At 36.0% G+C, this 21,988-nt stretch overlaps 1 long non-coding RNA gene across 1 annotated transcript in view; it reads right to left on the reverse strand.

Moving 5' to 3' along the window:
• Positions 1–21,988, reverse strand: part of LOC136834333 (uncharacterized) — a 921,310-nt gene that overhangs the window by 657,279 nt on the left and 242,043 nt on the right. The window contains exon 2 of the long non-coding RNA XR_010851747.1: positions 17,514–17,553. This is a non-coding gene — a long non-coding RNA (uncharacterized lncRNA). The remainder of the gene's footprint in view (positions 1–17,513; positions 17,554–21,988) is intronic.

Genomic DNA, 21,988 nt, shown 5'->3' on the forward strand with positions numbered 1-21,988 from the left:
GTTCAAAATAACTAAGGGTGAACGAATAACCCAGTGCAACTTGGACTGGGGAGCCAGAAGTGCTGTGTAACCCAATAACCCGATTCTGAAGCCCCAGGAGTACATGGGGAATGCCTTCATATGAAACTATAATATTACAGTAATACAACTGTATCAGTAGTGGAGTATATCGTAATTCATACAATTACCCATAATGCATGTGATCTGTCAGCGGGTGACACTATCGCTTCGACTTGCCTTTTCTGCTTTTTATTCTAAACATCTGACACTATTTCAAACTAGCATTAATGATCACAATGCAAATTTCATGAATGAAGAGGAGAAAGAACATAAGTCTAACGATATGGCTTCAATTTCTTGCTTTTGTTTTTCTCAAATTCAGCCACAATGCATGAAGACTGAGTGAGAAATGGGGTAAAATGAGTAACGAGTATAAATGAACGACACTGTAGCATCCACAATGCACGAATATCCCGTCAAAATAGAGCAGAGTGCAAAACGAAAAAGGGTTTTCAGATTATGTTTAATTTGCCGTAACCTTACGCCCAGTTTCATTATGGAAGTGATGATCACAATGAATGCGTTTAAACTTTTGAGCACAACATTACTTCCCATCCTAAACAGTTAGTCTATACAGAAGTTTCTTCAATATAAAAAATTTTGTGTTATTTAAATGAACTGTTTTATTAGGATATAATAATGATTGTAATAGTGGCACTTAATGGGAGAAAAATTTAGCCCATTTACTGGTTAGGCCAATTTACCCTTAAATAATGCAAAACTATTAGTGAATTATAGGTGTTTTGACACGATCACTTTAACTGACTATAGATTCACTTCCATACCGTAAAACTGTGCACTCATCAACTGCCATGAATGATTTTCTTCTAAACGCAAGCAAAACTACTAACTCGCATATTCGTTATCATTATGTTATCTTGCCTTACAAAATTTCCATTATCGGAATAAAAAAAAACTCTAGCTCTTTCTTGTTACGCTGATTTTGATATTCCTCCCTTCTATCTACGCACACTGCAGTTTGTTGTTCATTACCACTGGTATTAATAATAACTTTAACGCAACAAAGAGGAAAAATGGTATACGACATTGACTCTGACTGTCTGTCCTGAATGTCTGTCTGCACGATCAAATGCGATGTGCTTGTTTTTTACTACTGCTATCGTATTGTGGGAATTACTATATCAATACCAAATTGCCAACTCTCATTCCTATGGCACTGCTCAGTATGGCAAATTATATCCACATAACTATCGTCCTATCATACTGTACAATTAATAAACAAAATTATTAAGTAAGAAACAAGGTTTAGAGAAAAGTAACACCAAACAACCTCATTACAAATTACAAAATAATACAAACACTCCAGGAACATATGTATCCACACACACACACACACACACACACACACACACACACACACACACATTAACAAAGTAGGCCTATGGACGCGGTCAACACACAATACGGATCCAAACGAGATTTTGCATCCTGGGAAATGGCGGACAGTCACAAGGTACACAGTACGAACTTGGTTAACAGGAAAAATAAATATATACTGTACATTAGTAGCAAACAAAGGTTTTTTTTTTTGCAACGAAGCCATGTTCCCCTCGGATATTCTCTAGTGTATTGCACACACACTATTACGGAACCTACTCCGTAACCGATCTTGAGGAAAACGATAAAACAACGGAAGGCAACCGCTATCTATCTATCTATATATTATAACCTTAAGGCAAAAGAAACTGCAATGTAAGTTCGTGCCAACCGATTAAAGGACTATGAAACGTGTTGTAAACTCTTCCCCTGGAGCATAGGCCTATGAACATTTGTCAGCTGTGTGTCACTTCATGATAGTATTCCTCATAAACACAATGATTGAACTTTCTATAAAAAATCGTGAACTTCTAATTACTAATGCATATCACAGAGACAAAATAAGCAACCGAATCACTTGATTATTACTCGAAAATACTCACCATCTCCAGGACGCAGGAAGGCCTGTTCAAAATCGGAGCCCAATATCAATTGTCTCATCACCTGCAGGTACTTCTGCAGGACTTTTCTACATCATGACTACAGCCGCGACTTCTGCAGTACTTCCAAACGTTACTGATGTACACTGGATAGCAAAACAGACGAATTAAAGTGCGAAAATATGAGAAATTACAAGGACCGCAAACGGACACAAGCTAGAAAACTTCACTTTGAAGACTGGGGTTACAGCAGTGTTGCCAGTCTTGTTATTTTATAAACCCTTGCAATTTGTATAAAATCAGCTCATGTTATGCTCAAGCAATTTATTTTTCATACGTCTAATGTAATTTTTAATTTCAGAAGAGAAATTGTTTCTAAACGAAATTCAAGCCACTAAATAAGAATATATCGCGTAATTTGCGCCACGAGTCAAGAGTTCGTTATGGAAGTGAATGAGAAACCGATGTTCAGTGGTTTCTGGCCAGACGAGAAGGCTGGTAAAGCAGCCTTTACATGTATTTGTGATATGAAAATGGACTTTTCGAGCGTTCGTATGAAAATCGCAGATGTTTGGAAGCTTATGTTGTAAAACGTAGTATTTACAGCCCCTTCTAATACTAACATCAAAGGTGTTAAAACCAGGGAGTCAATGAAATACGAACATGAAATTCATTATATGATTAGAGTCCACAACGACGTTCAAATGGTAGGTGGTTAGTTTAGACTGAGGTGGTGAAGGGTTTGAAAATCAAAAGAAAAAGTTGACAATTAATGGTGGAAGTCAAGCATTATCTACAGCGAGCCATGATCAAGTTCTGCGGGGAGTTGGGAACTTATTGTGCTGCGGGAGGGGGTGGAGAACGGATTGGTAATATTGGTGTGGAAGTCAGTGTTGGAAATCTGGCAATGATGAGTAGCGTCCTCATCCTATGGTGTGGACGAAAATGTCCACGGCCGAGGGTGGATCTGCTATTTGACACGTTAAAGAGTTTTATCATAAAGTATACAATGACTGTGTTTTTTTTTTTTCTGGCAAATAAACTATACGATCATATTATGACTTATTTTCGGAGATGGGGAATCTAAGAAGTATGTGCTGGCACTGTTTGCATTACATTTGTTACAGTAACTAAAAACTAATACACACAGAGTGACTGTTTTTGAAAAGTAGCAGCATCAAGACGATACTCCGCATAGTTTATTGCAATGAAGAACTCTGTGGAGGCTTAACGTTGTATCAAAGAAAAAAAAAAAGGTTTATAAAATTCAGACCGAGCCAGCTAATAATGCATGCCGAATGAAACTGCGAAACGTTAGACCTATTAGTTCTAACACTGGTTGTAATGATATTTGGGATGATGATGATGTAGGTAATACTATGATAATAAGGTAGGTTTCAAACCCATACCCCTTTTTCCTTCCCCCTTCCCTTTGTAACTTATGTGGTAACCGCTTGACCGACCTAGACAAAATTTGGCATGTGGCCATCGTTTGACCTAACTTATATAATAATAGGTTTCAAAGGTATCCGTTCCCCTTCTCATCCTCCTTCCCCTCTTTCCTTTATAGCTTATATGGTATAATAAACTCTACAGGTTTATCATACCTCATTTCATATACTCGATACCATAGAAATATATTATTGAAAATGCTTTTCTTTCCTGTGATTAATAATTCTGTATCAAGATTTGTGTTTAGGTTTACTGGGGATGTGTTTAGGTTTAGTGGGGGACGTGATTAGGTTTAGTGGGAGTGTTTCATTTAAGTAGGGGTAAATGGGACCGTCTCCACAGTAATATCTGGATTAATTGGACAGTCACCACAGTAATACAAGGATAAAAGGGACAGTCAGCACAATAATACCTGGATGAAAGGGACAGTCAGCACAGTAATACCTGGATAAAATGGACAGGCAGTACAGTGATACCTGGGTAAATGCGACAGTCAGCAAAGTAATACCTGGATAAAAGGTCACAACAGTAATACCTGGATAAAAGGGACAGTCAGCACAGTAATACCTGGATAAAAGGGACAATCAACACAGTAATACCTGGATAAAAGGGACAGTCAGCACAATAATACCTGGATAAAAGGGACAATCCAGCACAGTATACCTGGATAAAGGGACAGTCAGCACAGTAATACCTGGATAAAAGGGACAATCAGCACAGTAATACCTGATAAAAGGGACAGTCAGCACAGTAATACCTGGATAAAAGGGACAATCAGCACAGTAATACCTGGATAAAAGGACAGTCAGCACAGTAATACCTGGATAAAGGGAAATCAGCACAGTAATACCTGGATAAAGGGACAGTCAGCACAGTAATACCTGGATAAAAGGGACAATCAGCACAGTAATACCTGGATAAAAGGGACAGTCAGCACAGTAATACCTGGATAAAAGGAACAATCAGCACAGTAATGCCTGGATAAAAGGGACAATCAGCACAGTAAAACCTGGATAAAAGGGACAGTCAGCACAGTAATACCTGGATAAAAGGGACAATCAGCACAGTAATACCTGGATAAAAGGGACAGTCAGCACAGTAATACCTGGATAAAGGGACAATCAGCACAGTAATACCTGGATAAAAGGGACAGTCAGCACAGTAATACCTGGATAAAAGGGACAATCAGCACAGTAATACCTGGATAAAAGGGACAATCAGCACAGTAATACCTGGATAAAAGGGACAGTCAGCACAATAATACCTGGATAAAAGGGACAGTCAGCACAGTAATACCTGGATAAAATGGACATGCAGTACAGTGATACCTGGATAAAAGCGACAGTCAGCAAAGTAATACCTGGATAAAAGGTCACAACAGTAATACTTGGATAAAAGGGACAGTCAGCACAGTAATACCTGGATAAAAGGACAATCAGCACAGTAATACCTGGATAAAGGGACAATCAGCACACTAATACCTGGATAAAGGGACAGTCAGCACAGTAATACCTGGATAGGGACAATCAGCACAGTAATACCTGGATAAAAGGGACAGTCAGCACAGTAATACCTGGATAAAAGGGACAGGCAGTACAGTGATACCTGGGTAAAAGCGACAGTCAACAAAGTAATACCTGGATAATTTGGACAGTCAGCACATTAATACATGGGTAAAATGGGACAGTCACCACAGTAATACGTGGATAAATGGGAAAGTCAGCACAGAATACCTGGATAAAAGGGACAATCACCACAGGAACATTCGGATAAATGGGACAGTCACCACAGAAATAACTGGATAAATGGGACAGTCACTACAGTAATACCTGAATTAAAGGGACAGTCATTACAGTAGTACCCGAATAAACGAAACCGTCAGTATAGTAATACCTGGAGAAAAGGGACAGTCACCACAGTAATATCTGGATAAATGGACCGTCAGCATAGTAATTCCTGGATAAAAGGGACATTTAGCTCAGAAATTTCTGGATAAAAGAGACAGTCACCACAGTAATACCTGGATAAATGGGACAGGCAGCACAGTAATATTTGGATAAAAGGGACTGTCAGTACAGTAATTCCTGGATAAAAGGGCAGTCGGTACAAGGAAGGGCAGGAAAATTTTTCTGAGTTCTTCAGAGCTTGGGCAGCGCCGGGTTGGTCAGCTAGTCACGAATAAAATGTTCTTCACTTTTTTTCATTCTCCTTTCATCGTAGTGCACAGCCATCTTTGTCAGGTGACATATTAGAAATTTATGTAAAGCAGATGTCGTTTGTTTGTAAATCTGCTAATGTAACGTTTTGTAATTTTCCGCTGAAAAGCAGATTTCTAACGTTACGTATCAAGTGAAATGAATTTGCTGAGAGAAACCATGAGATTACTCAACCGGTGTTCTTAGCGCCAAGACTGTTATATTTCCACAATATTTCGTATGGCAATCTTTCCCCTTTTATGTCTCTTAAATAGTTTGAACCAGGAATGTTTTATGGCAATCATCTTTTGTTTCATGAAGTAAAACTGAAATGACGAGATTGCATTGATTTTTTTTATTTAGTCACTGGAGCAACAGTGATTGTTGACTGTGTACAGACTGAATCTTAGCACACTTAAGATTAAAGGTGAGTAGTGTTATTAATGTTATTAACAGTTTACCTTTCGGCGTTAGTCATTTATAAGAACCGTATGAAGCCGAAAATAACTATATCAATCTAGAATTACTGAAAATATTCATAGCTAACCTTTAATTGCAGCCACCATATTTACTTTAACTTACGATTTTGAAAATAATACATGCAATATTTCAACTTAACTTCGAATAACATTAAAAAAGATTACAAGAAATAAAATTTGCGGGTCTATTTTTCTGCATCTCTATTAACGTAACGGTAAAATGGCATGTTAGGTCTTTTGTACCAATGAAATAAAAAAAAAGTTCGATGCCACTTACGCAAGAGATGCAGTTACTATAGATCACATTTTTCGATGCAAATGTAAATAAAAACAAGTCTCTAAAACAAGCAAGGAAGCAAAAAGAATGGGGACAAAGAATTATGATACCACGAGACTCCAACAATGTTCATTTTCGTTTCTAGTCAAGAGGACTGACATATGCCAGGACTTACGAAGAATCATGATTATCGGATGATTGGTAGATCTTGTGATAAGTGGGCACTGAAAGTAAGCAACAAATACCGAAAGCCTTTACTAGTAATGCATGAAGACGCATTATCGCTTTTTCAGAGATGGTACACGTCAGTGGAACCATAATAATTCAAGACCTGTCGAAGACCATGATCAGAGAGTAACTGGCACATCTTCTAATGAGTTACTGCCGTTTTTGTATGTTTACCTGTCCTCATCCAGTATGCGGATCCTTAGTACATACACCTTGCAACTATAGCCGGCCCTATACTGATGGACCTCCTGATAAATGTCGTTTGGCCTTCGAGGTAATCGCTACTTGAAGGAATGCAAAGTTAGAGCTTAAGGGGCCTAACGGACTTCCTCAGCTTTGCAAGGACGCCAAAGGAATAATATACCTCAATCTCAAGTCCATTCAACGATGAGATACATGCATGAGATATGAATAACTTTTTTTTTTATTTTCAAGGTCCCTTTGAACCAGTAATAGACGTTCATGTCTTGCTTTCACAGTCGCATTACTTCGGAAGAAATGCACGTAGGACATTTGGTCATTCTTCCTCTCTTTTTGATCCCACAGTCAAAGGCACATTCAAGAATCTTTTCGGGTTCCTAGGACCCAGACCTTTAGCGTCGTAGCCTGATGTAAAGCATGAGATTGATCTCTGCATAAAGGAGGCAGTTGGTTAAGCACAACAAAACATGTTTATCAATAAATTTCTGGAGGCAAGAAAGCTAGCATTAACCTCATCCTCGGAGATTAGAACCGCCGATCACAAGAGCAGTAGGCCAACGCTTTCTTCACGTAGCAAAAGGGGAACCAGATATGCATCTGCGTATGCTATGAATCACAGAGGTCACCACTGACCCCTAACTTGAGAAATTTAAAGAGACAATGTTTTCCCAACATGAGAGAGAGGGTGAGAGATTTTTTTTATGCATGGTTTCACCCCAGTGAGGTCCAAGAGTGAGGTGAGGATTATCCCATCTCAGTGGTATACATTTTGACAGAGCAATGAATACCCGCGTCTAGTTTTCTCTCTTTCCTTACTCCTAGTCCAACTTGCGACACGTCCAACAACCTAGTACTTAATTCACTGCATGGAGCAAGGGAAGCACTGTATTTTTATGGAAGGCACACATCTGCCCCTACTCGGTCAATTCGTGATTTGAACGCGGGTTGTCCAGTCGTGAGTTAGACGCGCTCCCACCCACGCTACGAAGCCAGAGAGCGAAAACAAAATCCGAAGTCAAGGTGGTATGCGTAAAGTATGACAGAGTAGCTCCCTCAATAAATATAACGAAAAATCACGCAAAAAAAATGAAGAAAATTAAGAACAGCATCAAATAGCTACACATATTTCCCAATTGACTCAATAATAATTATTTGACTAATAACTAAATTATGTTAAACCATTGTCCCCATTCTTAAGAGGGCTTAAATGCAAAAGAAAGAATGATAAATATTCATAGGTTTAAAATGCATAGTCATGAGCATGACAGTTTTTGAAGATGAGATGCAACGGTCTATCCAAGGCGAAACATCTACCAGTTGCTTAAAAATGAATTCACTGTTCATAAAACCGATCATTTTGTACTGCAAATCAATTTATCGAGATTGCTTTTAGTTCAATATAGATAGTAAACTTTCATGATTATATACATGGATCAGTATGATATATATTAATTGACTTTAATATGTACCCACGTTTTATAGTCTATGTGAAGCCTAATTTGCAGTTAACATAGTTGTTTTGAGCATTCGTCACACACGCACGAAGTAAATGCAAACTCATCACAAAATACTAACTATACGATCGTATATACATATATATATATATATATATATATATAATATATTATTATGTGCTGTGTATATGTAGAGTTATGTGCGTGTGCTTGTATGTATTTAAGTATTTATATTCCCTTTCAGATTTAACTGCCGGTTTTTCGGTAAAAAAAATTCATTGCTTAGGCTAACATGTAGTGGCACGATGGAGATTACAGAAATGGGGACAATTCGTTACCTTCCTTGAGGGGAACTTTGGGGACCTATTGACCCACTCAGGTATGTATATATATATATATATATATATATATATATATATATATATATATATATATATATATATATATATATATATATATATATATATATATATATATATATATAATATATATATATATAGTTATGTTGTCGTTTCTAGAAAAACTTCAATTTAAGGAGGAACAGGATGGCCAGAAGACGTGGTAAAATTGCAGACATTATTATTTCTTAGAAATTAACAGAAGCACAGCCAAGCTTTCGGGAATACATAACTTTTCCCATCATCAGGGTCACTTATCTATAGAATGACATAAAAAAATAAAGAGAAACAGTAAGAAAACTATACTGATTGGCTAAATCTAAAAGTATTAAAACTGTTATAATTGACAAAACTTTAAAATATTCTATATTATATAGGCTATATATATATATATATATATATATATATATATATGTGTGTGTGTGTGTGTGTGTGTATGTATATATATAAATACATATATTATATATAAATATATATGTATATACATAAATATTATATATATATATATATATATATGTATATATATATATTTATATATATATATATATATATATATATATATATATATATATATATATATATATATATATATATATATATACATATACCTGAGTGAGTCAATAGGTCCCCCAAGAACCGGCAGTTAAATCTGAAAGGGAATATAAATACATACATACAAGCACACGCACATAGGATCGTACATTTAGTATTTTGTGATGAGTTTGCAAGTACTATGCCCATCTTCAACTTGGTAAGGTTGAAACTGTATATCAACAAACGTAGATATGTAGTATTTCGCCCCGCGAAATGGACAACCTAACCTGAGAATTCTAAGAGATTTTCTCTAACTTTACCTGCGCACAAAACCTGTAAAAGTATACCTTAGTTTTACCAGACCACTGAGCTGATGAACAGCTCTCCTGGGGCTAGCTCGAAGGATTAGACTTATTTTACGTGGCTAAGAACCAATTGGTTACTTAGCAACGGGACCTACAGCTTATTGTTGAATCCGAACCACATTACAGCGAGAAATGAATTTCTATCACCAGAAATAAATTCCTCTAATCCTTCATTAGCCGGCCGGAGACTCGAACTCGGGCCTGGCGAGTGCTAGCCCACAACTCTACCGACTCCCCCAACGAGGAACTACAAAACCTGTAAATCCAGCACTTAGTCTGGCAAAGTTCTCTGTTCCTACATTTAAATACAGTTAGGAGAATGTCTCTCTTTTTTTATACATATCTCCCCCTCTGGCAATGCTTTCTAAACCCAGTTATTACGCAGGAATATGAACCTGACGATTATATGGCTTTAAGCGGGAGGTAAATACTGAGACATACATAGCAATAGAGATTGTATGGGTGGAGGTAAAACCAAAAAAAAAAATAAAAGAGAAAAAAAGGTAAGTATAGGGTTATAAACTACGGCTCTGTATTACTTGCATATCAGCAGCAGCAATCTTCACATTGCCAGCGAGAAGCCACCACAGGTGAGGCTGTCGAAGTTGGTTTCCGTCCAGCCATTGAAGAAAGGTTTCCTAATGTCTGGTATCTGTTTTTCCCCCCATCTTCTTTATTCCAGTCCCTCATCCCCTACGATCCCTCAGACCGCTCCTTTCATAACCGTACAATCCTTCAAATTGCTTTTCTGGAAAGAACTTGGTCTATAAATCATTGAACAAGGTTAGGCCCTAATTACTCTCATTATCCAGTCATTTGCCGTAGAATGACGACTACGTCATGGGCATCGCTAACGACCGAGCGCATCGTTAACCTCATTATTGGAATCCACTCTTTGTTTCCTTTCATTTGCCATTTGCCCCCCTTCCCCACTCTCTCTCTCTCTCTCTCTCTCTCTCTCGGAAGCGAAGATCGTGGTCACTTGGGAGAGACTGAGACAAAAATTGCCCAGTTAGTGTATCTATAGGTGTTCATTTCATGCAATCTAATAGCGCGTTTATTATCTTTGATCAAAGGCCCTCCCTGCATCTCTCTCTCTCTCTCTCTCTCTCTCTCTCTCTCTCTCTCTCTCTCATTTTTTTTCCTTTGAGTTCCGGAGCTTATTAGAAAGGCCCATTCCGAGAAGCTGCTAAAGACTTGCCCCTTTTTTTTTAAGGCGATAAACAAGAACAAAATATGAAGGTGATGCAATACAGAATGAGGTAGGGTAAAACCGCAACTACTTTTTATTTTCTTTTTGAAAGACCACAATAGGTTCCTTCCTAAAGTGGATCACCTAGTTAGGAAGAAAAAGAGGGACCTTGGTTTAGGTGAGATCTGCCAGACACAATGACGTAAAAAATAGCGCGAAAAAACGTATTACTATTATGAAGTTCATTTTCACAGTCCGTTTAAAATGCTTGAAAATTAAAATAATCAAGATTTGGGAGACATCATAATATAATATAATATAATATATATATATATATATATATATATATATATATATATATATATATATATATATATATATATATATATATATATATTATATATATATATATATATATATATATATATATATATATATATATATTATATATATGTTAGCAACAGCTAGTTGCTGTAATTGCTTTAAATGCGGTTCTTTAACCTAATGGCTTAAACTGTTACTTTCTCTATTATCCTTAATTTGTCAGAATATTTTACGCTCGTGCGATGGACAAGAAATCAATTAGTACATTTGCATACACGAATACGTCAATGGAAAACAGAAAAATGAAGGAAGGAAATAACCGACCTTCTAACATACGTAAGATACAAAAGGCAAGACAGTTTTCATTTCTTCCATATTTTATTGAGTTTCTGCCTCCGACCGCTATCATAATGGGAGGTCCCTTAATTCATTCATATTTTTTCTTTGCTCTTCATTGAAGCGTTACCTAGAGGCCGAGTATAAAAAAAAAAAAACCTACACATCATGCACTCGATCAGCCTGTCGTTTGTATATCGTAGCCTCATGATAATGATGATAAACAACTTGATACAGGTTTTTAGTTTTCTGTAAAGGAAAACAATTTAGATGGCTATTTTGTCTGTCCGTCCGAACTTTTTCTGTCCGCCCTCAGATCTTAAAAACTACTCAGGTTAGAGGGCTGCAAATTGGTATGAAGATCATCCACCCTCCGGTCATCCAACATGCCAAATTACAACCCTCTAGCCTCAGTAGTTTTTATTTTATTTCAGGTTAAAGTTAGCCATGATCGTGCGTCTGGCACCGCTTTAGGTGCCAATAACACATGCCACCACCGGGCAATGGCTGAAAGTTTCATGGGCAGCGGGTGAGAGTTTCATGGGCTGTGACTGAGATTTTCGTATAGTATTATACACTGTACAAAAAACTCGATTGCGCCGAAGAAACTTCGGCGCATTTTTTACTTGTTATCTTTCAATCTGCATTTTTTTTACGAGCGGCAACACATAATTATTTCTTTTCAGAATTACTATGACAAGGAGATTTTCATCCAATCAGGCGACGCATTTTTACCCGTAACAACCAAAAAAACATATAAACATTATTGATATATATATATGTATTGTGTATATATATATATATAGGTTATATATATATATATATATATATATATATATATATATATATATATATATATATATATATATATAGTGTGTATGTTTCTGATATTTAATAGAAAGAACTGAGCGTATAGATTTCGTCTTAGTAATTTTATCAGTATGTTATCAGATAACAACAGCTCTTAATTCTGCTGCGCAACTGCTAACTGTACAGTGTATAATAACAACGTGCTGTGCAGGAAACCAGAACAGCTTCATGTACCAAGAGATGGCTTGATCTACTCGTTATGGATCATTCTGGTCTTCTTCAGTCATGCAGGAACGTAACTACAGAATCCAGGTAAAAAAAGTCGCAGGAAAAAAAGTCAGGAAAAAAGTCACAATAATTTATGGTGGCCGGTAATAAAGTCGCTGGAAAAAAGTATCCTAACCTATAAACTAATCTAAACCTAAACCTAACCTAACCCAACCTGACGTAACCTTAACTTAACCTAACCTAACCTAATGATTACCGGCCACCATAAATTATTGTGGCTTTTTTTCCTGTGACCGTTTTTCCTAGCCAAAATTGTGACTTTTTTTCTGTCACTTTTTTCCTGCAACTTTATTACCTGCCACCGTAACAACCCGGATTAATGCAAATGAAGATACTCTCTGATGTGAATGATATAGTAGGGCTAGAGAAATTTTTAACATCTATGCTCATATGTAGCCTTAAACATCCTTACTTTCTCTCTTTCTCCCCATAGATGTTTCTTGTTGCCTGAGATGACAATTAGCTGAAACAGCTGAGTACAGTAGGCCGCTTTAAATGAGATTCACGAGAATTACCTCTTTTAAAATTCTTCTTCGAAGGTGGTGTTTTATGCCTAGTAACTTCTAATTGATTATCTGTATTTCAGCATCAGAAGTGTTCGTGGTGTTGAATTCCTCCATATATTTATAATCACCCATTTTACCAGTCCATCGAACTGGCGAGAGACCTCTTCTTGCGTGGCGAAAAGTGTGCTGTGCCGTCCAGCAGAGAAAGAGGGCATTTATGGAACATATTTTCGCGGAGGTTCAAGGTTCAAGCTTTTGATCTGTAGACCAAATCAAGGATTACGCACAATCTCTCAGTGACAGGAACTGCAGGAAACAGATATTTAGAAGACACTGAATGAGTACTCCTTGGAGTCCTTGCTGAAGCCTAGTTTTCAGTAAGTCATTAAATCCTAAGATGGCGGTCGCAGTGAACAGCGTGGCGGAACGTATTTTTCAAAAAAGCAATCATCGCTTGTCCAGTCAAAAAGATATACAGGATTAACATAGAATGTTTCGTGAGACTGGATGACATGAGGTACAGTATCTCTTTCCACTGGTTTACTTTGCCTTTAAAACAGCTATTGCATTTTCTTAACGACTGTTTATTGTGTCGGTCTTGTACGTTTATCCCAACACCCTATGGCATATACGGTCTTCGAATTTGTTTTTCCAACAAACCTCTACTCTTGTTTTACCATTATTTCATTCAAAAACATTCATATGTTTTCATGTATCATCTATATTACTCCAATTAACCACAAAAGTTGATATGCTTTCATGAATCCTCCATATTACTCCAATTAACCAAAACAATTCATATGCTTTCATGTATCCTCCATATTACTCAAATTAACCACAAAAGTTCATATGCTTTCATGTATCCTCCATATTCCTCCATTTAACCAAAACAATTCATATGCTTTCACGTATCCTCCATATTACTCCAGTTAACCACAACAATTCATATCCTCCTCCATATTACTCCTACCCCATTTAACCATATTACTCCAAAACAAAAGTTGATATGCTTTCATGTATCCTTCATATTACTCCATTTAACCAAAACAATTCATATGCTTTCATATATCCTCCATATTACTCCAATTAACCAAAACAATTCATATGCTTTCATGTATCCTCCATATTACTCCAATTAACTACAACAATTCATACGCTTTCATGTATCCTCCATATTACTCCAATTAACCAAAACAATTCATAAGCTTTCACGTATGCTCCATATTGTTCCAGTTAACCAAAAAAGTTCATATGCTTTCATGTATCCTCCATATTACTCCAATTAACCAAAACAATTCATATGCTTTCATGTATCCTCCATATTACTCCAATTAACCAAAACAATTCACATGCTTTCATGTATCCTCCATATTTCTCCATTTAACCAAAACAGCTCATATGCTTTCATGTATCCTCCATATTACTCCAATTAAGCAAATACATGTTTATTTTTGTTTTTTTATCAGTGAACGTGGTATGACCTACTTATTCGGTGCATCTATCTTACAAAATCCCATTCATCTCAATGAGGAGACAAATTGACATTGACCACGTTGAGTTAAACCTATACCTTAATCATATGGGGATAAAAAAAGGAAAAGGTTAAACAACAAGAAAGCCCATAAATCTTGGTGGCAGATCATTGGGGTTCATTAAACCCCTCAGTAATAATGGCTGTGCACAACAAATGATGAAGTTAACGTTAGCTATAATGTGATAATGACCGCATGCGTGCCACCAGATACCCCTACAACCACTTTTTTGGTGGAGTGAGTTGCATTTTCTGACAACATAATTTGCGCATATTCCACTGTCCCCCAACAACAGGAGTACAATGTATAGATGTGAAAGTAGAATCTTCGACCGAGAATCAAGGGATTCCAGGTTTTTTTTTTTTTTAATAAATGATAAGGCAATACGCGTTGGTGTAGAATCCTTATATTCGAATATTGGCAGACTCATCTTTCCGCTATTTAGATGATACATTTAGTATATGTGGCAAAAAGTTAAATATACACAGGCTAACGTTACCTAGATAGATACATATAGTATATATAGGGCAGTCTTACGGCCTGCCCTAGAGCAAAAACCCTTGCCAGCACAAGGCTGCCTTAATTTAAAACAACAGCAACAAGTGTAGCAAAAAATCAAATATACACGCACGTGTATGTTACTTAGATGGATACATGTAGCATAAGCGGCAAAAAATAAAGTTAACGCTCACCTGCATACGTTACATTTAGTATATATGGTAGGAAAAGTAAAGCGCACGCATGCGCACATTATCTAGACGGATGCTTTAATTGCAGTTGATTCATTTATTAGAATGAAAGCAAGCGTACGTAACCTGATTGACAATATTATTTTTCCTACCTTCGAGAACTCCGTTTTGCTGTCTTTAATTCGTTTCTCTTCTTATTATTTCCATTCTGCAGATATATTCTCTTCAATTTACATTTTTGCATCTACAGTAAATCACAAGTTTCCCGATGTACATTCAGTCTCCGAGTCCAAATTTTCACCATTGCATTCTCATTCTCTCGGAGATAGCCTTCTCTCAAATAATAATTATTATGAGGTCCGAAGTCAGCATTTCTCTCTCTCTCTCTCTCTCTCTCTCTCTCTCTCTCACCTTGATTACTATTCGTCTTCCAACAGGTTTCTTTTCCTGATAAATAATATTTTTTTTTAAACTCTATCTATACATACATTTCATGGTTGTTGTTGAAAGGACTGGGCTTTCATTCAAAGTAACATTAATCGATTAAGGAAATGTTTACGCAACGTCAAAACATTGCTTCAACTGGAGTTTCAGCATTAGGACGAAGCACTCTGCTAACGATTTTTTTTTTTTTAAGGGCGACTCCCGAAACTTGAACTGGTTTGATAGTTGACACTAGTGCTTGTTCTCATGATCCTATTTTATTGTGCATTATAAATCTGATACTTCGCCCACACGTAAGTTGCCCTAACATTTTCAGTAATTTTAATTGCATTAATAACGATGAAAATCGTTTATTCAATTTTCAATTTTTCACAATGATGTTTCCCCCGTCCTTTAATTATAATCGTTGAAACACTTCCTGTGGACTAAAAAAATAAATAAAATAAAAAGAAATGGGATGGGAGGTGTGGAGATGTGAAGAGTCATGAAGGAGAGGCAATTATCGATGGTCAGTAAATAGAGAAAAAAAACTTGACTGCTTTTAAGTCGCAGTTTACATAGAACACTCACCGCACACTTACCGGTTACTCGTAAAATCAGTAAACAAACTACTACGCAACGTCCTTCGATTGCTGAAGACAATAAGATATGCTAAAATATGATTGGATGCATCAAATAAAAGGATGCACGCAGTCTTGCGTATCTATGGGCTACTGCCATCTGTGAGGGGAGCGGCTTTTTAATAAAAAAAAATAGTAATCTGGCGCAAGAAATTTACATTTAATAATTCATGGAAAATTTTCGTCAGAACTGCAATGGTCTCTCTGAATAATTTATTCATACGATGAATCAGATATCTTTAAGAACAGGATTCCTCATTCTCGACTTTGATTTCAGACCCAGAGTGAAATATGATAACGTTTCTTGCCCAAACTATAATGTGCTTTTACCAAAGCAGGTCCCTCACAATGTATCTTGCCAGCGTTTTGCTATGTAGTAATTTCACGGCAATTTCTAAAAGGCTTCTCTGTGCCGTCCAGACCTTTAAGGGAAAAGGCTGTCAAGAGCCTTATCGGCTGCGCTCGCTTTCGTAAGATTTTGTCGAATCTTTTACGATGGATAAGTGCCAAGTACTGTTATTTAGCAGTTATACTATATCAGTAACATGAGGAAACATCGTTATTAGAATAAGGCACATTTCAAAAAAAAGTTAAGTATACCTTAGTTTAACCAGACCACTGAGCTGATGAACAGCTCTCCTAGGGCTGGCCCGAAGGATTAGATTTATTTTATGTGGCAAAGAACCAACGGGACCTACAGCTTCTTGTGGAATCCGAACCACATTATAACGAGAAATGAATTTCTATCACCAGACATAAATTTCTCTGATTCTTCATTGGCCGGTCGGAGAATCGAACGCAGGCCCAACTGAGTGCTAGCTGAGAACGATACCAACCCGGCCAATGAGGAACGAGGCATATTTCAAGAACATAAAAAAATAGTAGGATGAATAGCAAAGCTTTAGCACTTGGGATTAAATAATAAAACTCAGCTCTTCATCAGAAAACTGAAGAAGAAAAATAATGTCAGGCAAAGTTACAGTGGGATATTGTTATGCAGCCCAACCGTTTTGATTTTACCGATTAACTTGCGTATTAGTTATAAGGAACATTTTCAAAGGAATTGTGCAGGTATCCGAAGAGCCCATTTTAGCAAGATCTCATGATGAATACAATTATTATTAATAGAAGAAAGTCTGAACTATAAATTTTGACATAATTCCTTTTACCGCAAAATTTTCTTTATACTCACCGAATGCGCCAGCTTTCGCCTTACATATATGCAGCAGTTTCTGGAAAGTAAGAAAAAGAAATTTAAATAATTTTGGAAGTAGAAGGAAGCAAAAAAGGATTTCAATAAAGTCATGCATTCAATTACTTTCCATACCGCAGTTTCCGCTTCAATAGGCACGCCATGATGCAAGGAGGTACTTTAGAGAGATTTACAACCCATAACAAAATCTCACTATTGATGTCGGTACGAATTCATGGGAAAACACTGTTAATATTTATAATCAAGAGGAATTAGGTTCGAGTGAGTTTTGCATCTGACTTGCATTCTTTACGAAGACATTATGATGATATAAATTAAGGAAATCCAGTTCATTTGCATTGGCTGCTCAAGGACGAAAAAAAAGGGGAATACACCATGAATTATTTTGTCCAGAGAAAAAATGGCAATTACTGGTTGTTAACCAATAAGTTACGAGATTAATGAAGGCCGGGCGCTACGCACTGTATATAGTTCGTAATAATATTGAATTTTACGGGGCCAGTTCTGTTAAGAATAATAAATAAAATGCACAATTTAACTGTTATTATCGTTAAATATTCATGAAAAACAAATCAATATCTTTATCAGTTGCAAGCGGTGATAAACCAAGCATAATTTTAGATTCTGAAACTAAATAAAATTCATGAACACGGAATTACTGATGAATCATAAAGCTAATTTTAAGATCCACCAGAATAAGTCCGATAAGAAACACATTATAAAAGGTCAAGATTTAACATGAATTTTACGAAGGAATTGATAAAAGTAATATAACAGACACTAATTAATTATATGACAAAGTGTTGGAAGTGGCAAAACTTACTGGGTAAATATAGATGACAAAGGTTGGTCTTAATTTGCTTGTTGACATTTAAAAAAAAATTAACATACAGGGAAACTGACAGTTCATTCTTGAGCAAGGGCAATAGATGAACAATATGGAATGGAATATAAAATTTACGCCAAAGGCCAAGCACTGGGACCCATGAGGTCATTCAGCGCTGAAAGGGAAATTGAGAGTTAAAAAGGTTTTAAAGGAGCAACAGGAGGAAAACCTTGCAAATGCAATATGGAACAATTGTTAGGAGAGGGTGGAAAGTAAGATGTCACAAAGAGAATATGAAAGGAAGTACAGTAAAAGGAATGAAAGGGGTTGCAGCTAGAGGCCGAAGGGACGCTGCAAAGGGCTTTAAGGTCTGCCTACAGTGCACCGCGTGAGGTGCACTGACAGTCCTATCCTCCTGCAGGGTGAATGAATAGTGTTTGCTGAATATTAATGACGCTGAAAATATTAACTGAAGAGACACCGAGATTCAAAACACACACACACACACACACACACAATAAAGTTCATTTGCCCTGGCCAGGATTCGAATTGGGATTTTTGGCTCAGATACAGTGAGAGACAGTCGACTTCTGAATGGAATACCAGGCCAGGATCCGTCCCTGAATACAGTGAAAGGCGGTCGGCTTATCCATTCAGAAGTCGACTGTCTGTCACTGTATCTAAACCAAAAATCCCAGATTCGAATCCTGGCTAGGGCAAATGAACTTATCAATTATTAATTCCCGCTGGGTGTAAAATATTCCCAAGGCACCGTTAATTCTATATCAACTGATATTTGTGGTTTAATATTTACGAGTGTAAAAAGTTACACGTGTATAATTGACGGAATTTCATACATATATATATACTGTATATATATATATATATATGTATATATATATATATATATATATATATATATATATATATATATATATATGTGTGTGTGTGTGTGTGTGTGTGTGTGTGTGTATGTACATATACAGTATATAAATGTGTGTATATGTATATATATATATATATATATATATATATATATATATATATATATATATATATATATATATATATATATATATATATATATATATATATAAATATATATATATGTATGTATATGTATGCATGTGTATCATTACTAAGCCGTTTCTCCTCTGACTTCTGCACAGCAGATAGAACTCATGCGCAGGAAGCTTTGACAGCGTCTTTGATTTCATATGCATACATGGAAGCACCAGGATAATTAATAGCAAGTCGAAATCCTTACACACATTGCTCCTGATAACGTTCATGTTTTACTTTCACAACTTTGAATTTTTTTCATTTGTCTCCAGCTTTTCTTCTCTACCACCAATTAACTTCATACTGTGTCCATCCTTCGGTCACACCACACTCCAATAACTCTTGTTTTCCTATAGCAATAAGTTACTCAGATTTTGCTTAACCTTGCTGACAGACACACAAACCACTGAATAGACAAAGAAATCCGACCAAAAGAATAGGTTGCTATCGGAAGCTATAACTAACTCAGCCAGGAATAAAAAAAAAAAAAAAAACACTAGGCAGCTTAGTCAACATATGATTTGTTGGCTCATAAAAAATACAAGCTAAATTGATTATCGGAGGAACGACGAAAGTGAAAGATTTGCTATCTACTTACAATTCATTGCTACGAATATACTATGTTGTTAGGCTCAAGACCGATGAAACTCCTATGATTGGTTTCAATTAAGCACATCTGAATCCGCTATGAATGGTATCCAACCCACTCTCTATGAGTGTCTGGGAAAACCTCGGAGCCTATTTGCTATATAATCTTCTTTTTCTTTTAACTACTGAAGTGTGGTATGTAGCAAATTAGGACTAGTTTACGGCTTGTAACTCCCCTCCTTTAAGGGGGTGCTTAAATTAAGGAATGCTCCCATGCCAAGGGGTTTTCAACTGGCTCAGAAAAAACAAAAACATGCCGAAAGGTATGAGTTGTTTTACATAACGTATTTCTTACGGTAGTAAAAAAAAAAAGGCAATAATATCTATAGCCAACTTTCAAGGATATCAATAATTTATTGTACGCCAACAGTCTATACCTTTCATTAACCGTAACCTAATTTTTTTTCATATTTTTTGTTATAGTTGTCATTTACACGTATTATATATATATGTTTATATATATATATATATATATATATATATATATATATATATATATATATAATTTATATATATAATATATATATATATATATATATATATATATATATATATATATATATATATACATATATAAATATATATATATATATAATATATATATATATATATATATATATATATATATATATATATATATATATATATATATATATATATATATATAGTGTGTGTGTGTGTGCGTGCATGTGTATATGTGTGTCTTATATAATCTCATAGAATAATGAATATGGTCTTTTACATACTTATTTTTTATAGAATTGCTTTTATATGCATGTCTTTAGATACAGATGTATGAATTTGGTAATAGAAAATTTCTTTAGTTCTGTTAAGAGCCCAAATCTGGAATGTTAATTTTTCGCTGTAGTCAAGCAATAAATAAAAGAGAGAGAGAGAGAGAGAGAGAGAGAGAGAGAGAGAGAGAGAGAGAGAGAGAGAGAGAGAGAGAGAGAGAGAGAAATATCCTATTTCTTTATTACCCGTTCTCGCTAAAAATGCTCAGAAATTCGATGAAGGTAACTTCAAGTATAGACAAACGACCATAAATATTTAATGTCTAATGTCGGGGACATGTTCGCTGACTTTTCATACATGGGATCTAACTCTGATATATCAATTCGTGTATTTATCCAGAATGTAGACAGTCAGCATGACTGGCTGAAGGAAAAATAAAAGATACACTGTTGCAGCTGTGGTTCCCACTCTAGTAAAAATCATTCAATGAACTTTTCTCAAAGCAAAAATCAGTTTTTAACTCCTCAGGTGAATTGCATGTGGAGCAACAGCGGAGTTCTTTCTGTAGCGACCTAGACCTTTGGCTTTGAGACCCATTGTTTAATGGAATCTTTTGACACTTATTGTTCTCCGTCTGACATAAATTCCATTGATATTGAGGTTGATGTAAAATGTTCAGTAAATTGATACCAAGACATCAAATATAGATTTTCATATAGAATGCGGATTCTGACAGAGAAAGCATGACAAATGCAATTGCAGACAGTAAAAAAAATTATTCATACAAAACTTCCTTTATATTAATGATCTCAATCATGTCTCTGGTGTTTTTTTATTTTATTTTATTTTTATTTTATTTTTGTTTTTTAACCCCAAGACTTTATCTATTAGGGCATGAGGCGCCCAGAAGGGTAGAGCTCTCAGTACAAATGGAGGGATGACTTTCCTGCCACGATACCTTTTCATGGCCTTAGCTGACACCGATAGAATAGTGAGCGGCAGGCCGGGATCAAACCACGGACCCTTAGAATGAGCAAGATATGTGAAAAAAAAAAAATATTCCTCCAAATTACCAGTAATATGCAATTCTTCCCGTCTATAGAACGTAGTTTAAGGAAAATATTCACAAAATTAATTCACATATTTATTAACATGGTTGTAAAATGCACTTCATAATCTCGCA

Source organism: Macrobrachium rosenbergii, chromosome 53 (assembly GCF_040412425.1).
Source record: "Macrobrachium rosenbergii isolate ZJJX-2024 chromosome 53, ASM4041242v1, whole genome shotgun sequence".
In the NCBI taxonomy this organism is placed as follows: Eukaryota; Metazoa; Arthropoda; class Malacostraca; order Decapoda; family Palaemonidae; genus Macrobrachium; species Macrobrachium rosenbergii.